Source organism: Lissotriton helveticus, chromosome 10, assembly GCF_964261635.1.
Source record: "Lissotriton helveticus chromosome 10, aLisHel1.1, whole genome shotgun sequence".
In the NCBI taxonomy this organism is placed as follows: domain Eukaryota; kingdom Metazoa; phylum Chordata; class Amphibia; order Caudata; family Salamandridae; genus Lissotriton; species Lissotriton helveticus.
This window is the reverse complement of record NC_136071.1, coordinates 1,157,135,940-1,157,155,087: the sequence shown is the minus strand read 5'-3', so window position 1 is coordinate 1,157,155,087 and position 19,148 is coordinate 1,157,135,940. Positions and strand designations below refer to the sequence as shown.

General features: G+C 47.8%; 1 protein-coding gene across 4 annotated transcripts in view; it reads right to left on the bottom strand.

Annotated features, from left to right (window-relative positions):
* THRB (thyroid hormone receptor beta) overlaps positions 1 to 19,148 on the bottom strand; it is a 597,833-nt gene that overhangs the window by 454,829 nt on the left and 123,856 nt on the right. Inside the window, exon 1 of one of the 4 annotated variants that reach the window (XM_078663979.1) lies at positions 13,425 to 13,899. The exons of 2 other annotated variants lie outside the window; for them this stretch is intronic. The gene's annotated coding sequence lies outside the window, so the exon portion shown is untranslated. Of the gene's footprint in view, positions 1 to 13,424; positions 13,900 to 19,148 lie in introns of those variants that run through there. One more of the 4 variants, XM_078663974.1, reaches the window with a different exon arrangement.

The window sequence follows — 19,148 nt, the reverse complement described above, 5'->3', positions numbered from 1 at the left end:
GTAATTATTTATAGTTGTAATTGTACTGTGTAACAAACAATTTCTCTTGTATAGCAGCATAGCACCTTTGGGTAATATCCGCAATACATAACCATGCAAAAATAAAATATATTTAAAATAAATAAATAAAACCAAGATCTGAACTTGGCTAAGTGTGAGAATCCTTGCCAGTAATGTAAGCTTCTTTGGTGCCACTCGTGTGTAACATTATAACTCAATAATGAACAGGGTATAGGGGCATCAATTGTTCTTTTTGCATACAGGGGCATGTATCCAGCGAGAGCACGGCATAAAGACGTGAGTAGGTATCTCACTGTGGCAATGTATGAATGTATGGATGATGTCTGGATAACTCGACCAGCCCAGCACAAAGATGCACCTTGAACCCAGCAAGATGAGGCTATACAGAACAGGTGCACACAAAATGGTAGAAAATCAGAAAAGATGGTGGTGGACTATGTCAATGGAGACTGTTGGGCTCAGGTTCACAAGATGTTATCACAAATCCATACTCCTGATTCAAAATGTCAGTGTCATCGGAGGGGCAATATTCTATTCTTATAATTCATCTTTGTCTCACTTACACAAGATCCATCAATATCACCGCTGTACGGTACCCGGTAGGAGCGCCGTGATGTAAAGTCCACATTTGTAAAGCGCACAATCACCCGTAAGGGTCTCTAGGCGCTGGGGGCCGTCGGGAAGATTAAGCAAGCTATTGCCCAGAGTCGCATGGTGCTGGGCTAACCTGCCGCCGGAGCCGGGGATCGATCCCTGATCCCCAGATTCCGGAGTCAGTCGCCCTGGCCGCGGCGCCACACCTCTTCCACAATGTGGGTTGCAATGGTTTTGTCAGTAAGTCAACTGGTCTGTGGATTATGCATATGTATTGTGATGTATTTTGCAAAACAAATGTATCATATTTGTACCACATAAAGGGAGACTTTTTTTTACAGATCTTCTGTAGGGGAATATCAAAAAGATACTTATAAAAAAAGCTTTTAAAAGTCCTCTGGTCATGTACAACAATTCGGCCTAATGTTCTTCTGTACGCCTTTGCTTGAGTTTACGAGAAAAAGCCTCACCCTGTGCATTACATAAGCATTACAGGATTTAGGTGGAATATAAAGCGTAATATATTGGAAAGGTGAACTGTATTTTCAACTTTCATTCAGATTCTTGTATTATCTTCTCCTTCCTCCAGGTCTTTTTTTTTTTTTACATTTTGTTCAATATTTTTTCATGTGAATTTTCCTGCATTTTAGGACATTTCAGAGGAGTGACCAGCCACATTGTGCTCCCTTCTCCAGGCATGGAGACAATTTGGCCCTACATCCCAGCTCACAATGCCTGGTGCATTCTGATGTATCTTCAAAGTAAGGCACACTCAGAACTCAGCTACTCCCAGTCTTGTAGGCTCCATCCTTAACATGACAACAAGCTAAAGGGCAATTTAAAATAACTCTGCAGTACATAATAATTTTCATAACTCATGATGGAAAGTATAACTGATTTCACCCCTCTATTGCCATGAGTTTGGCCTAACAAGTGAGAAACAAAGTAAGGGCTGTCTTGCATTAGAAACGGATTAATCCTATTTCTGAGATCAAAGAAGGACATGTGGTCTGTATAAGATCAAATACAAGACCAGTTCCCTTTGTGAAAAAAGCCGCCTCATTCAGAGCACTGCGCGAAGAGGGTGACAAGTTGTGCTTCATTCTAGGCACATGGCACTAAGTCCATCCGTCAAGTTTAGGACAAGAGTAGCTACCATTCAGCGAGGGCGCCTCTGATGTCATCAGGCTGTATAAGAACAAGTCCAGTGACAACTTTGAGACTACGGCTATCAGGCCATCGGGCATGTTAGGGACAAGAGTGGCTCATGTTCACGGAGACCATGTCTTTGAGGCTTCATGGAGTCTTGGAACAAGTTCAGCTGCTATCCTGGGACCATTGCGGAAGGCGTTGGGCACTTCAGGGCATATCTGATCCCATTTAGAGAACATATATATGGATGAAAATGTAGGGCAGCGCCATGGATTCAGAATCAAATAAGCTCCAGGAGACGCCGTGAGGCTGTCAGCTGTATTCAGACAAAACACGCATCCATTCGAAGAACATAACATTGGATTATTCTGTCAAGATTAGTACAGACTAGCTCATGCTCAGAGTAGATGACTTTAGACCTGTCCGTCAGGTTTAGTACCAGGCAGGGTCTCAGCCAGAGAACGTTGGATCTGTCTGTCAGGTTTAGTAAGACCCAGACTGACTCCAGTTCATGGAACGTGACTTTGGACCTGTCGTCAGGTTTAGTATTGGGCAGGGTGCCAATAAGAGAACGTGACTTTGGTTCTGTCCATCAGGTTTAGTATCGGACGGGTTCCCAATAAGAGAATGTGACTTTGGACCAGTCTGTTGGGTTTAGAATCAGGTGGGTTCCCAATAGGAGAAAGTGACTTTGGACCTGCCCGTCTTGTTTAGAATCAGGTTGGTTCCCAATAAGAGAAAGTGACTTTGGACCTGCCCATCAGGTTCAGAATCAGGTGGGTTCCCAATAAGAGAACGTGACTTTGGTTCTGTCCATCAGGTTTAGTACTGGACGGGTTCCCAATAAGAGAACGTAACTTTGGACCAGTCCGTCGTGTTTAGAATCAGGTGGGTTCCCAATAAGAGAACGTGACTTTGGTTCTGTCCATCAGGTTTAGTATCGGACGGGTTCCCAATAAGAGAACATAACTTTGGACCTGCCTGTTAGATTTAGAATCAGGTGGGTTCCCAATATGAGAACGTGACTTTGGACCTGCCCGTCGGGTTTAGAATCAGGTGGGTTGCCATTAAGAGAACGTGACTTTGGACCTGCCCGTCGGGTTTAGTATCAGGTGGGTTCCCAATAAGAGAATGTTATTTCGGTTCTGTTGTTAGGTTTAGCAGCACCCAGACTGGCTCCAGGTTCACAGAACGTGCCTTTGAACATGCCCGTCGGGTTTAGTATCAAGCAGGTTCTCAGCCAGAGAACGTCACGTTGTATCTGTAAGTTCAGGTTCACGTTCAGAGAACGTGACTTCGGACCTGTCCATCAGGTTTAGTATCTATCGGGCAGGTTCCCAATAAGAGTACATTGACTTTGGGTTTGTAAAGTCCAGTTCCTGTTCAGAGGACACAACCCTGCGGTGGTCTAGCATGTTGCGAACCAGAGCAGTCCCACTCAGAGACATGACTTGACCTCAGTTTTAGGTTCTGCTTGTTGATGGTAACCAGAGACTATATCTAATAAACTTACTTTCGGGAGCAGTGTGAAGCGGACATGTGCCCTCGGCATGGGCGGGAAGGTGAATTCCACATTGCAGGTATGTGTGTCATCTCCAGTTATGATAGAATGCATATCTTAAAAATGTGTTGCCCTATTTGTCTGCAAGATCAGGCAACTCCCAGATCAGGCAGATTAAGCACACTGTATGACCTAACACACACATGGGTGTGGGTATCCACTAGTAGGGGTTTCTAGTATTAAGGGATACTTGCGCTCTGCGTAGTATCTGGCTGTCTGGTCGACATACGTTCAAGTAATATGGTGCTAACAGGCAAGGGGTGACCCTAATAACCCCTAAACTAGTGTTTGGAACTCTAAACCTGTACAACATTAACCAAGGACCTGTGCACACATCAAATCACACACTGTATGACCTAACATACACATGGGTGTGCGCCAGATACACGGACTAACTGCTCTTCAGCCACACAGGTGCCCCCCGATGAGACCACGGCTTAAAGGGAGTCCATCAGACAAGCCTGAAAAAGAAGAAAATAAACATATTTATAGAATACAGGCATGATGAGATATCTTTAACACCAGGTTCCTTTGAGAGACCGCCTCTTGTCTGTTTGTGAGACCCGTGTCTCTCTCCTGTTCCCCGGGATGATGAGATCTCTTTATCGTCAGCTTCCTTTGAGAGACAGCCTCTTCTCTCTTTGTGAGACCTCTGTCCCATCTCCTGTTACCCAGGATGATGAGACCTTTTTATCGTCAGTTTCCTTTAACCCCTTGTGTGCTGTTGACGAGCTCAGCTCGTCATTAGGGACGGTTGAGCTGCACTCGTGACGAGCATGACCTCATGGGAACAGTCCAGCCCGAACTGCCAAGCCATGCCTTCCCTGGACCCGAAACAAGCTTCCAAGGACCGGTTTCTGTACCGCTTTGTTCGCCCTAAGTTGGCAGGGTATGCTCAGACGTTGAGTCCCTTGCTCACTTTGCCACTGGATTCAAGCAAGCCGGGCTGAAGACGGCTGTAATGCCAGAAACCGGTCCTCGGAAGCTTGTTTCCGGTCCAAGGAAGACATGGCTTGGCAGTTCGGGCTGGACTGTTCCCATGAGGCACAGGGTCAGACTGATTTGCATATGGCCATGTCTGAACTGGGGTGGCAGAGTGGGCTAAAGAATGGTGATGGATTAAACCCAGATCTGTTGACTGGGTGTGAGTGTTTGATTGGTTCAGATGCTCCGTCCATCACCACCCCCTTTTGTACTCCTTTGAGAGACAGCCTCTTGTCTCTTGGTGGGACATGGATCCCCTCTGCTCTTCCTTTGAGAGACAGCCCCTCCTGGCCCCCTGTGGCCCTGTATGTCAGACTTGACTCAGCATCTTTTAAGTTTCCAATAGGACCCGCTCCCATCCCAGAGTTCCCGTGGTGCGGTGCCGAGCCGCTCTGTGTCGCACTCATCACATTAGGAAGTGAAGAGCGTGTATCTTCTCGGGTATCCTGGGGACGCGACAATGCAAAGAGGTACACAGTTGTGTGCATCACGACGCGTCTGTGTGCGACAACGGTGGGGAGCGAGAGAACACCCGAGAGTAAACAAGCTGAAAGTGAAAGTGAAAGGGCAAACGCGGCAGCAAGGGGACGCTGCACGCGCTGCACATTTTGAAAAATAATTTGGCTTTCCTAACGCAATTTTCTTGGAACAGCAGCCACCCTGGGGGAATGGAAGTATTTCTGCACTCCTGGTTCTAGTTCTCATTATTATTATTTTGGGACTTATAGAGCGCATGGCTTCCCAGCGCTAAGAGACACGGTGTTGGTTGAAGTCGGAACGAGATTAAAGGTATTGCTTAAACAGTCATGTTTTAATTGCTTTGCGAAACTGCAATTCTTTGACCAGTGTCCGATATAACCGTGGTAGAGAATTCCAGAGTTTGGGGCTAGGTGGGAGAAAGATCTACCTCCCCTTCTCTCCTTCCTGGCCCTTGTTACTTTTAAGAGTCTCAAATACATATTTGGGATGTAAGGGAAAACTAAACTCTTGGTTTTTCTAGGGCCCCTGTTATGTAGAGCTCTGTGCGTTATGGCCAGAGCCTTTTATTTGACTTTGGCCTCTACTGGGAGCCATTGTATATAAAAGTTTCAGTAGAGATCAAGCACTTAGCTTATTGACAAATATGAGATTTTTCAAATGTGGCATGTGCAATAGGAAGATTCTTAATTGCTATAGAGGAGTCACTGAAGGAAATGGCAGAGGTTGAAATGAACATATGGTGAAAATGCAATCTTACCTATGATCTGGCGAATGTACAAGCATCTCCTTGCGACTTTGGAGAAGAACTGAGAGTTTATATGTGGGCCTTTTATTGTCTATTTTAGCAGGCTTTTACTGTGTAGTACACTGTTTTATGGTAAAACCTTTGGGATAAATCATGTTTTCATTGTTTGTAAAGTGTTATTTTTATGGTTAAATATGCCAAATAAAAATATTCAAACGGAATGGAGCCAATGGAGTCCCTTTAGGTGCTTTTTTACCTACTCCCGAGCAGGGACATTGCACAGCTGCCTTGCTGCTGCACTCTGGACCAGCTGCAGTCTGTGGGTCATATTTTAGGGAGTTGGACATGTCGTGTGCAAGCTTTGAACGGGCAAGGCCTGGCATATAATGGGCCTCGAGGTTTAAAAGGCAGCCTGAGGGCCGGGGCATGGGGCTGCAGAAAGGACAGGAAGCTCTGCAAAATCATAGGTAGGGGCGATGCATGGCTGTGACGTTAGCCGGTGACCTTGGGCGCATGCGGAGGACAGGAGATGCCGCGGGTCATGACCTGGAGCAGATATGTCTATTTTCTGGGATAAAAAAACTCAAAAAACAAAAAGGTCGGAGGACAAAACCAGGAGAACCAAAGCAAAGGATTAAATAAAATGGAAATGGTACAGGTAAAAATTAAAGGATGGAGGTAGGTGATAGGGTTATAGTTTGGTAACGTATAGCCTATGAGTTCAATAAAGTATACCGTAAGGGAAGGGCGAAGGTTAAAAAGGAAAGGAAAAGGTCCAGGTTAAAAGAAGAAAAGATGTATCTCATACTTCTAAAAAAGTTTTAATTAATTTTATTACTTGTATATCTTCCGTTCACGCCTGAGCGTAACTAGTCTTGCGCAAGAATAAGGTGTTAAAGGTCTCTCTGAAAGAAAGTTGGTTTTGAAGACTGCAGGGCAGAGGGCTGTGATCGTCTCACACTTCAGGACCCAAGTGTATGAGGGGAAGTTTGTAGCACTTTGCATGTGGCCACGAGCAGGACACGTACAGCACTCTGTCTAGAGCACCACTGCCCTCCACCGCCCCCCCACCCCGGGAATTTTTCACAATTTTTCTATTAAATTGACAATGTTTAAGTCTGTCTAGACTTATTTAACCCCTTGGCCGCGGCCGTAGTTCTGCCGCAGCGCTAGGGGGGAGGGGGGGCCGTGCGGCGCCACCATGCTCGTGACGGAATCACTCCGTCACGAGCCGCAGTGGTGCTGTGCTTGTGACGGAATGGTTCTGTCACTGCCCCGCCCGCCTAATAGAAGGCTCAGCGCAGGCACGAAATCAGCACCGCGCAGGCGTGGCGGCCGTGCCGTGGCGTAACCATTCCGTCACCAGCACAGCATCACCGTGGCTCGTGACGGAATGGTTCCGTCACAAGCATGGAAGGGGTTAAAGATTGCAGTTAAGTTATTTTAAAAATGCAATCAAATACATGATTGTCAAATATACTATTCTGGTCAGCCAGGCCTTACTAACATGCAAAAGTATCCACGGCGTGATTATTAGAAGTGGGGGTTTTGAAGGATATTTGGAGTTTCTTCCCTTTTGACACATACTCCCGGGTAGATATAAATGATAAACAATGTTAATGATGGCCCATTACAGAGTGACTTATTGCCGCTTGTTTTTTTTCAGCTTAAAACAAAGCACTGCTATCAGCATAATGCTTCTTTTAACCCCTCCTTCCGCCCCTGGGATCAGTTAAAGCCCCCCTAGGGGGGCACACACTCCAGTTTGAAGACCCCTGCTCTAGAGTATTGATCTCACAAGCGAGAAAGCTCAAGCCCATGGTATACCTCATACATAAGGCAGAGGTCTCGCAACTAACCCTTCACAGGGACCACGCGAAGAGGTCTACAAGCCGTTGACACATGATCAAACTTGCTAAGCCCTACTACCTTCCTCGCCAGTAAGTTCTGAACCCCTTGTCGTTCAGGTAAGACGGCGTCAGGAGGGTCCAGGGAGAACACACTGTCTTCGTCTATAGGAGGAAAGAAACATACAGATCACTTTAGCTTGGAAAGTCTTGAGAGAAACAGAACAAACTTCCTCAACTTCCATAACACATGAAAGCACGAGGACACAGCGTTGTTCTGCACTTTTTAATGCTTTAAATCTTTTTATTGTAAGAACTTTTGCATCAAAAAGCACTGCAGCCTTTCCCTCACACTTCCGGCTCTCGGTACACTGCACCGCAGGGTTGCCTTGCCAAGCAAGCCGATGACTACAGGCGAAGCACAGTTATATGTGATTTACTCAGCAGGAAGCCCTGTGGACAACCTGTACCCAAAGGGAAAGAAGAGAAATCAGAGGGGTTAATCAACTGTGTCAGTCCATCACCCGCTGACCCACTCTCCCACGAGAAATCCGCACAAAGGAGGGACATGAGCCACCGCCAACCCCTATGGGGCGACCCCATCCACAGAAGTGACTTCCTCGATAAAAGCTCCTGCAGCCTCGTTCCTGCGCCTGACATTTGCGAGAAACGTCGTGTCTGATTTGAGCTGAGAAGTAGCCTTGCCCCGTCAACCTAAGTTGGCGAGAGGGATGTTCAGCTCTTTCTTAAGGGCTAAAAACATTCTTACAGCCAAACGCTATAGGCCTCGTGACCAGAAGCACATGGCGGTGTCCACTCAAAACTCTTCCCACGCCCACAGCGGAACTTTTTAATTGTCTCGCTCTCCTCCACCGTCTCCATAGTGTCGCCCGCCTCGGAGCCAGGTATGGAACCATTCTGGTGTCGACTGTAAGCCCTCCTCGTTGGGGTAGGTGTCTCCTCACTAGTGGACCCGCGTGAACCGCACCTCAGCTTGCGGCCTCTGGTTTAGCACCGTACTGGTCACTCCTGATGTTCTCAGCATTGCTTCTCACTGAAGATTGTTCAAATTCTCCATCCTGGACTCCATTTTACTTCCTCATCCGGCCAGGCACCATTTAATGGACTCAGCTTCCCCAGAAGCGGACTCAAGTTGAGCGCCTTGAGGTCCAGGGAGCGCTCCCTCGCTTGAGTCTTCTTCTGGGCTCAGTCGTCTCTTGCAGTTCTTTCCAACAGGTCCTGCATCTTTGCATCAACGTGATGGACAGCTAATGGAACACGCCCAGCATCAGGACCAAGATCTGCATGAAGCATTTGCAATGATATTATCAGGACCCTCCTAGTTAAACTGGTGCTAATGAGCTGAAACTTCATCACAGACCGCATTATCATCAAAATCATCGAAATACTTTAGTTGGCTCGCAGCCATAAAAGCACAATACAATAAAATAAAACCGACATAAAACTACAAAAATTCAGACGTCTTATAGCGCTTCCTGATGATGAGTGCAGCTTTGATAACATTTAAAACAACGCAGCATATGTGAAGGGGGCTTTGTTTCTGTAAATAGCATAAAGCAGCGCCATGCTGTCGAATGTTAGCCGTGCTAAGTCTAAAATAGGTTAAAAAAAATCTGTATTGAAAATTTTGGATAAGAGTCGGATACAGTTCGTACTCTATGAAGACACACAGGGCTTAGTGCGCAACCACTGTCCTTAGCGAATCGGCCATTAAATTGCACATCCTAGCCCCATATGTTAGGAATGTTTTTTTCATAATATCTTTGGAAACTTTATCTAAAACCCCAAAGTTACCATAATACTGGGGGGACAAACACGTCTGAAAAAGTATGCTTCAAATATGAAAATGATAGAATTTGAAGTACATTATCATGGGCCAAGAAGTCAACCAAAAGAGCTTTTGAAAGTCCTGAATATGATTGATGCCAAATGTTATGCCACAATATCCTCCAGGTTTGTATTACATGGCCCTTGGCACTGCCAGGAGCCTTCGTAGAAAGCGGTCTTCAATTCCCTGAAGTAAAGGAGAGTTGCTATGTCCCCAAACACTGGGTCCAAATAAGGCCACCACAGAACATTTTGCCTTATGAATATAAATAAATTCCTTCACAGGTCCATGGCACGGGCGTCTTGATACAAATCTAATCACTGCGTCGACAGCTCTCTGAAATTGCAAAGACCTAGCGTTGAGTAAGTGAGACCAGTTTAGCTCTTCATCAAAGGGGATGCCCAAATAATGAAAAATGGGAATCCTATACAACAATGAGGACCCAATCGCGTGTGTTTTGACCTTGATCTTCCTAGGACCTGGGACCATAGTGGAGGATATGGACATATTTACCCTTAAGTCAACCATACGCAAAGGGGGGAGACCCCTTCAACAAAAACTATAGACTGTTCGCCTTTCTTGTCATAAGAACGGCATCGACTGCATATAAGAGGACTGGTATTGATATATGCTCAATTGCGAAAGTAGTGAAAGAGCACCGCCTAAGAATGTGCCGCATTACGGAGGATAAATTGATTCATCACAAAATGTAGTCAACAATGGTGCCCAATTTAGTCATCCATGCCAGATAATCTGGGTGTCGACTACAGTTGAAGTCCAGTGTCCCAGTTTTAGACCAATATACATTGCCTTTCTTACAGACCCTTCAAGTGAGGTGATTAATAATAAATACGTAATGTACGCTACTTCTTCATAGGGCGGAGTCATTCTAGACAGAAGCTCTCCCATACGCCCCGGCCTGTGAATAAAGAGTAAGCGCTACACGGAAGAAAAGTGGTAAAACAAAGCTGGAATGCACAGATTAAAAGTGGAGCACCTTTTATTCCAAGAAAGAGGCCCATGTAGGCTTGTTTCTGCTCACTGGACGCTGTGCATGTTGTACAAAACCTATTTTTGTTCCATGAGATCGAAAGGGCAATGTTCATAAACGGGTGTGACCATGCCACTTGTAAACAAAATCATTGATTGTAAGTGAATAAAGCTGCTCCCTTTGATATCAATGTGTTTGAATGTTAAAATAACTGTTTATGACGCAGATCGTGCTGCGTTATTTGCACTTCATTGGATAATCTGCCGTACAATTTGCCCTTCCTTGCCATAGGATGTTCCTTTGATTGGTGCCTAATCTATTCACCCCTGACAGATCAATCAAGTCCTCTCATAAAAGTTAATCAGTTGAATATGATTACCATCTTCAAAAGGAATGTATTTGCGGATCGATGAATGCGCTTATTTTAAATATGGCAAGCAGAATTTGTTACAGCCATTTAGCTCTAAAAAAAAATGGTTTTAAGGAATCTCTATCGTGAAAACAACGTAACACATCTAGAATCAGACCAATGTCAGCTCACGATAATGATGGAAAATGATGACATGGAACAAACTTAATATTTAAAAACAACTATCATGCTCAATTTCTAACTTTACATTGAAATCTTTGCATCCTATTGTTCATGTTATATTGTATTGTATTGTAATTGCATTTATATAGCGCTTACTACCCCTGACGAGGCATCTATGGCAAGAGATTAGACATTTTAATACATTGTTCAATAACGATGGTATATGCAACTTAATGTATGATCAGGTTTTTGTACATAATGTAAATACGTCTTTATGTTATTTTGTATTTATGTGTGTTTGTAGCCCTGAAGAAGTCCAGCAGGACGAAACGCATTGGCTACTGTGGTTATCCCTTTCTATAATAAGAAGAAGAATGTGAACATGAATAAAGAATTATTTTCAAAACTCAGCTAATGGAGAACATGAATTTTTGAAGTTGTGCATGAAATAATATGGTCTTGTGCTGAATTACCGTGAATAAGACTTAACACCATTTTGAAATGAGTGCCAAACCACTGCAATTGTCTGACAGATAAATCTATCGTCTAGTGCCACATAAATTCTGGAGCTCTGCCGACTGCAATCAACACAACCACAAAAGAGCGAGAAATCAAATTACATTCACAGCCCTTTGCGCACAGCAGCAGGGCCCTGCACTTGAGCCAGCGGTGCAAGGAGACTGTAAACATTTTTTTTCCCTCAAAACCTGTTTATTAGATTTTTCTCATATACAAAGATAGACACACACAAAACACTGTAAACTGAAATTGGGAGGCTTACAATTCTGGCCAATATTCCACTCAAGGCATAGCAGAATCTACAATTTTGGTTGCAATATTCAGCTGCAAATTGAGAAGGGGAGGTAGAAATGTGGCTGTGTTGATTTACCCGCCTCTGAGAACTGCCCCTTTTCTCACAATTGGCAAAAACACTCACTGTGAAATTCGAGGAAAGACAGGATTTTGAAGACTATTAATAGAAACACTCTGTAATTCTCCCATTATGAGGCACAGCTGCCCCTGTCCTTCCTCCCCCACACTTCCGGGGATGTATGACGTTACAACGCATACATTTACATCGCATGCCTTTACAACGCGGTATTTACAACGAATACCTTTACAACGCATAATGCTTTTGGGCGCTGGATAGTGAATAGTTTAATTTACTATTCCAACTCCAGTCCCCGTGGATAGTAAGGAAGGTGTTGGATAGTACATTAAACCTATTCCCTATCCTAGAGCGCCCCCCAGCGCAATGCAATGTAATGGTTTGCGTTGTAATAGTTAAGTCGTAAAGGCACTGCGTGGTAAAAGTTGCGTTGTAAAGGTTGTTCACCCACTTCCCGGTCTCTGTACCCCACACTGCGGGGACTGCCTTCCCGAGCACCCCGATTAGAAGAGAGCAGGGCCCCTGGAAGAATTCGAGTCTGCAGCCGCAGCGTTTTCAGCACCATCACGGACTTGACACATCTACCACATAATCCACCATCTGCCGCATAATTTGTAGATTTCTTCCCCAAAAATGTTTCTGCCCGATTTAAACGGACAAATAGTTGATAAAATAGCAGCAGAATGTGGTTCTGACAACGGCAGACCGTTTGCAATGGTTACACGATTACCTTTCAGGTGCTGGTGACGCACTCATGTGTTAAAGTGCTACTGGGGTGCAACTTTGCCCATATAGTGTTAAATTAAAAATAACAATATCACTTAGTGTGCGACATACTTTGCCTTTACTTGCTGGCCAATGTTCTGAATACTGCCGCATAATGTGTCCCTACTTTGCCGCATAATTTCAGTGGCCCTGCAAGAAAGTCACTGGGCCTCAGTGCACCCCCTAAGGTATAGCCAAGCATTTATACATGTGAACTCCAAGTAACAGAAGAAATGTGCCAACTGGAAACACAACTTCAGCTGAGCGATGGAAACATAAATACAGTGGAGCAGCGAAGGTCGGTGCACCGGTCCTGCACGGGGTGTTCAAACATTGCACAACGCCGCCTTGGCGAGCCCGCCTGGCACAACACCGGTGTCCCGCGGAAACGCAACTAATGGAAAATTCCCAAACACAAATATTTTCTTTCCTGGTGGATGCTGGCTGGCAAACAAACAGTAAAGGGGGAGACGAGTGACCTGGTAAAAAATAAACACAGGGGGAGCTGGTAAGAGGGTCCCAGGTAAGTGCCCCGCGTGCCAGGGGCTCTGTCGCGCAGCGCTGCATCCCGCGCCAGCGCCCACCGGCCCGGACTCTGGGCGCTTCAGGGATGACTCAGGCGCCAGACACAGGGATGCGCTGTGGGCACACATGCCCCGCGTGCCAGGGGCTCAGCCGCGCAGCGCTGCATCCCGCGCCAGCGCCCACCGGCCCGGCCTCTGGGCGCTTCAGGGATGACTCAGGCGCCAGACACAGGGATGCGCTGTGGGCACACATGCCCCGCGTGCCAGGGGCTCAGCCGCGCAGCGCTGCATCCCGCGCCAGCGCCCACCGGCCCGGCCTCTGGGCGCTTCAGGGATGACTCAGGCGCCAGACACAGGGATGCGCTGTGGGCACACATGCCCCGCGTGCCAGGGGCTCAGCCGCGCAGCGCAGTACCCCGTGCCAGCGCCCACCGGCCCGGCCTCTGGGCGCTTCAGGGATGCGCTGTGGGCACACATGCCCCGCACTCACCAGGCTCGGAGGGGTCGATGCTCCGCGTCTATCTCCTGCGCAGGGGGGCCCGCGGGAGGGGGCCGGGCACCGGCATGTCTTCCTGGGGATGCCAGCGCAGAGGTGGGCGCCCGTGACCTGGATTCCTCCCTCAGACGCCAGCCAGCAGCCGCCGCCAGCCGGCGCAGCTCCTCATGATGCAATGAGTCAGCCCCGGTCGGTCCCACGGAGGAGGAGGCGGCGGCAGAAACCACCGATCCACGGGCTCTCTCTGCTCAGCAACACGGGGCGGGAGCGGCGCGCGCCTCCCAGCCGCAACTGGCCGACTGGGCACCTGCCGCAGCCGGGCGCCCCGCCCTGGGCCAAGGAGGGATGGAGAGAGGTGGGTCCGGGGAGGGGGCGAAGGCCGGGGTCATGGCCTGGCATCATGAAAGGGGTTCTCAGCAGGGCTGCTGGCTGTCGTTATACTGGGCAGTGCCAGGGTCTCCAGCAGAGCGGCTGAACTGGGCAGTGCCAGGGTCTCCCAGCAGAGCGGCTGAACTGGGCAGTGCCAGGGTCTCCCAGCAGAGCTGCTGAACTGGGCAGTGCCGGGCTCTCCCAGCAGAGCGGCTGAACTGGGCAGTGCCAGGGTCTCCAGCAGAGCGGCTGAACTGGGCAGTGCCAGGGTCTCCCAGCAGAGCGGCTGAACTGGGCAGTGCCAGGGTCTCCCAGCAGAGCTGCTGAACTGGGCAGTGCCGGGCTCTCCCAGCAGAGCGGCTGAACTGGGCAGTGCCAGGGTCTCCCAGCAGAGCGGCTGAACTGGGCAGTGCCAGGGTCTCCCAGCAGAGCGGCTGAACTGGGCAGTGCCAGGGTCTCCCAGCAGAGCGGCTGAACTGGGCAGTGCCAGGGTCTCCCAGCAGAGCGGCTGAACTGGGCAGTGCCAGGGTCTCCCAGCAGAGCTGCTGAACTGGGCAGTGCCGGGCTCTCCCAGCAGAGCGGCTGAACTGGGCAGTGCCAGGGTCTCCCAGCAGAGCGGCTGAACTGGGCAGTGCCGGGGTCTCCCAGCAGAGCGGCTGAACTGGGCAGTGCCAGGGTCTCCCAGCAGAGCTGCTGAACTGGGCAGTGCCAGGGTCACCCAGCAGAGCTGCTGAACTGGGCAGTGCCGGGCTCTCCCAGCAGAGCGGCTGAACTGGGCAGTGCCAGGGTCTCCCAGCAGAGCTGCTGAACTGGGCAGTGCCAGGGTCTCCCAGCAGAGCTGCTGAACTGGGCAGTGCCAGGGTCACCCAGCAGAGCGGCTGAACTGGGCAGTGCCAGGGTCTCCCAGCAGAGCGGCTGAACTGGGCAGTGCCAGGGTCTCCCAGCAGAGCGGCTGAACTGGGCAGTGCCAGGGTCTCCCAGCAGAGCTGCTGAACTGGGCAGTGCCGGGCTCTCCCAGCAGAGCGGCTGAACTGGGCAGTGCCAGGGTCTCCCAGCAGAGCTGCTGAACTGGGCAGTGCCAGGGTCTCCCAGCAGAGCTGCTGAACTGGGCAGTGCCAGGGTCACCCAGCAGAGCTGCTGAACTGGGCAGTGCCGGGCTCTCCCAGCAGAGCGGCTGAACTGGGCAGAGCCAGGGAATCCCAGCAGAGTGAACTGGGCAGTGCCAGGGTCACCCAGCAGAGCTGCTGAACTGGGCAGTGCCAGGGTCAACCAGCAGAGCGGCTGAACTGGGCAGTGCCAGGGTCTCCAGCAGAGTGAACTGGACAGAGCCAGGGTCTCCCAGCAGAGCTGCTGAACTGGGCAGTGCCAGGGTCACCCAGCAGAGCTGCTGAACTGGGCAGTGCCAGGGTCTCCCAGCAGAGCTGCTGAACTGGGCAGTTCCAGGGTCTCCCAGCAGAGCTGCTGAACTGGGCAGTGCCAGGGTCTCCCAGCAGAGCTGCTGAACTGGACAGTGCCAGGGTCTCCCAGCAGAGCTGCTGAACTGGGCAGTGCCAGTCTCTCCAGCAGAGCTGCTGAACTGGACAGTGCCAGGGTCTCCCAGCAGAGCTGCTGAACTGGGCAGTTCCAGGGTCTCCCAGCAGAGCTGCTGAACTGGGCAGTTCCAGGGTCTCCCAGCAGAGCTGCTGAACTGGGCAGTTCCAGGGTTTCCCAGCAGAGCTGCTGAACTGGGTAGTGCCAGGGTCTCCCAGCAGAGCTGCTTTAATGGGCAGTACCACCACTCTTAGCTAAGCTGCTATACTGGGCAGTATTACCGCTTCTCAGCAGAACGATTATTCTGGGCAGTACCAGCACTTCTCAGCAGAGCTGCTATACTGGACTGTCACCAGCGCTTCTCAGTAGAGCGTCGAATGGGCAGTGTTAGCACTTCTCAGCAGTCTGTTGTACCAAGCAGTACAACTACTTATCAGCAGACTTTACAATGGGCAGTGCAAATACTTTTTAATAGAGCTGTTCTATTGGGCGGGCAGAACCAAAACCTTTTAGTAGAGTTTATCACACAAATGGTTCACATACGAGCGGTACCAGAACAACTCAGCAGATCTGTTACAATGGGCAGCAGTCGCATGTCAAGGCGGAGCTGTTGGGCAGAACAGCATTTTAGCAGACCTTTTATAGCTATAATGGGTAGTAGCACTTCTCACCAGGGTTCCCATACTTAGAACGGGTAGTATCAGTGCACCCCAGCGAGCTGTAGGGTAATAACATTCAGTACTCTCACTCCCCAGAAGAGATGCTGTAGGAATATCATTAGGGCTGGCACCTCTCAGCAAAGGTGCTACACTTAGAATGGGCAAGTACCAGTACACCCCAGCAGAGCTGTTACACTAAGAATATGCAGCACTCATACTACCTAGCAGAGCTGCTATGCTAGTAATATGCAGCACTCATACTCCCTAGCAGAGCTGTTATGCTAGTAATATGCAGTACTCATACTCCCTAGCAGAGCTGTTACACTAAGAATATGCAGCACTCATACTCCCTAGCAGAGCTGTTATGCTAGTAATATGCAGCACTCATACTCCCTAGCAGAGCTGTTATGCTAGTAATATGCAGCACTCACACTCCCTAGCAGAGCTGTTATGCTAGTAATATGCAGTACTCATACTCCCTAGCAGAGCTGTTACACTAAGAATATGCAGCACTCATACTCCCTAGCAGAGCTGCTATGCTAGTAATATGCAGCACTCATACTCCCTAGCAGAGCTATTATGCTAGTAATATGCAGCACTCATACTCCCTAGCAGAGCTGTTATGCTAGTAATATGCAGCACTCATACTCCCTAGCAGAGCTGTAATGCTAGTAATATGCAGCACTCATACTCCCTAGCAGAGCTGTTATGCTAGTAATATGCAGCACTCATACTCCCTAGCAGACCTGTTATGCTAGCAGAATTACCAGTGTAATAATATGCAGTACTTGTTCTTCCCAGCAGAGTTGTCAGTGTAATATGCAGTCCTCACTTCCCAGCAGAGCTGGTATGTCAGTAATGCACAGTACTCATTCTCCCTATCAGAGCTGTTATATTAGTAAGAGGAAATGATCATACTCCCCAGCACAGTTGTTATACTAGTAATATGCAGTACTCATACTCCCTAGCAGAGCGGTTATGCTAGTAATATGCAGTACCCATACTCCCTAGCAGAACGGTTATGCTAGTAATATGCAGTACCCATACTCCCCATCAGAGTTTTTATGCTAGTAATATGCAATACTCATTCTCCCCAGCAGAGCTGGTATGCTAGTAATATGCAATACTCATTCTCCCCAGCAGAGCTGGTATGCTAGTAATATGCAATACTCATACTTCCCAGCAGAGATGGTAAACCAGTCATATGCACTACTCACACTCCCTAGCACAGCTGTTATGCTAGTAACATGCAGTAGCGATACTCCTTAGCAGATACTCCTCAACAGAGTTCTTATAATAGTAATATGCATTACTCATACTCCCCAGGAGAGTTGTCAGTGTAATAATATGCAATACGCATACTCCCTAGCAGAGCTTTTATGCTAATAATATGCAGTACTCATTCTTCCCAGCAGAGCGGGTATACTAGTAATATGCAGTACTCATACTTCCTAGCAGAGCTGTTATGTAGTAATATGCAGTACCCATACTCCCTAGCAGAGCGGTTATGCTAGTAATATGCAGTACCCATACTCCCTAGCAGAGCGGTTATGCTAGTAATATGCAGTACTCATACTTCCTAGCACAGTTGTCAGTGTAGTAATATGCAATACTCAAACTTCCCAGCAGAGCTGGTATACTAGTAATATGCACTACTCATACTTCCTAGCAGAGCTGTTATGTAGTAATATGCAGTACCCATACTCCCTAGCAGAGCTGGTATACTAGTAATATGCACTACTCATACTCCCTAGCAGAGCTGTTATGTAGTAATATGCAGTACCCATACTCCCTAGCAGAGCGGTTATGCTAGTAATATGCAGTACCCATACTCCCTAGCAGAGCGGTTATGCTAGTAATATGCAGTACCCATACTCCCTAGCAGAGCGGTTATGCTAGTAATATGCAGTACTCATACTTCCAAGCATAGTTGTCAGTGTAGTAATATGCAATACTCAAACTTCCCAGCAGAGCTGGTATACTAGTAATATGCACTACTCATACTTCCTAGCAGAGCTGTTATGTAGTAATATGCAGTACCCATACTCCCTAGCAGAGCGGTTATGCTAGTAATATGCAGTACCCATACTCCCTAGCAGAGCGGTTATGCTAGTAATATGCAGTACTCATTCTCCTCAGCAGAGCGGGTATACTAGTAATATGCAGTACTCATACTTCCAAGCATAGTTGTCAGTGTAGTAATATGCAATACTCAAACTTCCCAGCAGAGCTGGTATACTAGTAATATGCACTACTCATACTTCCTAGCAGAGCTGTTATGTAGTAATATGCAGTACCCATACTCCCTAGCAGAGCTGGTATACTAGTAATATGCACTACTCATACTCCCTAGCAGAGCTGTTATGTAGTAATATGCAGTACCCATACTCCCTAGCAGAGCGGTTATGCTAGTAATATGCAGTACTCATACTTCCTAGCAGAGTTGTCAGTGTAGTAATATGCAATACTCAAACTTCCCAGCAGAGCTGGTATACTAGTAATATGCACTACTCATACTTCCTAGCAGAGCTGTTATGTAGTAATATGCAGTACCCATACTCCCTAGCAGAGCTGGTATACTAGTAATATGCACTACTCATACTCCCTAGCAGAGCTGTTATGTAGTAATATGCAGTACCCATACTCCCTAGCAGAGCGGTTATGCTAGTAATATGCAGTACTCATACTTCCTAGCAGAGTTGTCAGTGTAGTAATATGCAATACTCAAACTTCCCAGCAGAGCTGGTATACTAGTAATATGCACTACTCATACTCCCTAGCAGAGCTGTTATGTAGTAATATGCAGTACCCATACTCCCTAGCAGAGCGGTTATGCTAGTAATATGCAGTACCCATACTCCCTAGCAGAGCGGTTATGCTAGTAATATGCAGTACTCATACTTCCTAGCAGAGCTGTTATGTAGTCATATGCAGTACCCATACTCCCTAGCAGAGCTGGTATACTAGTAATATGCACTACTCATACTCCCTAGTAGAGTTATCTGTGCAATAATATGCAGTGCTCATACTCCCCAGCAGAGTTGTCAGTGTAATTACATGCAATACGCATACTCCCTAGCAGAGCTTTTATGCTAGTAATATGCAGTACTCATACTCCCTAGCAGAGCTGTTATGTAGTAATATGCAGTACCCATACTCC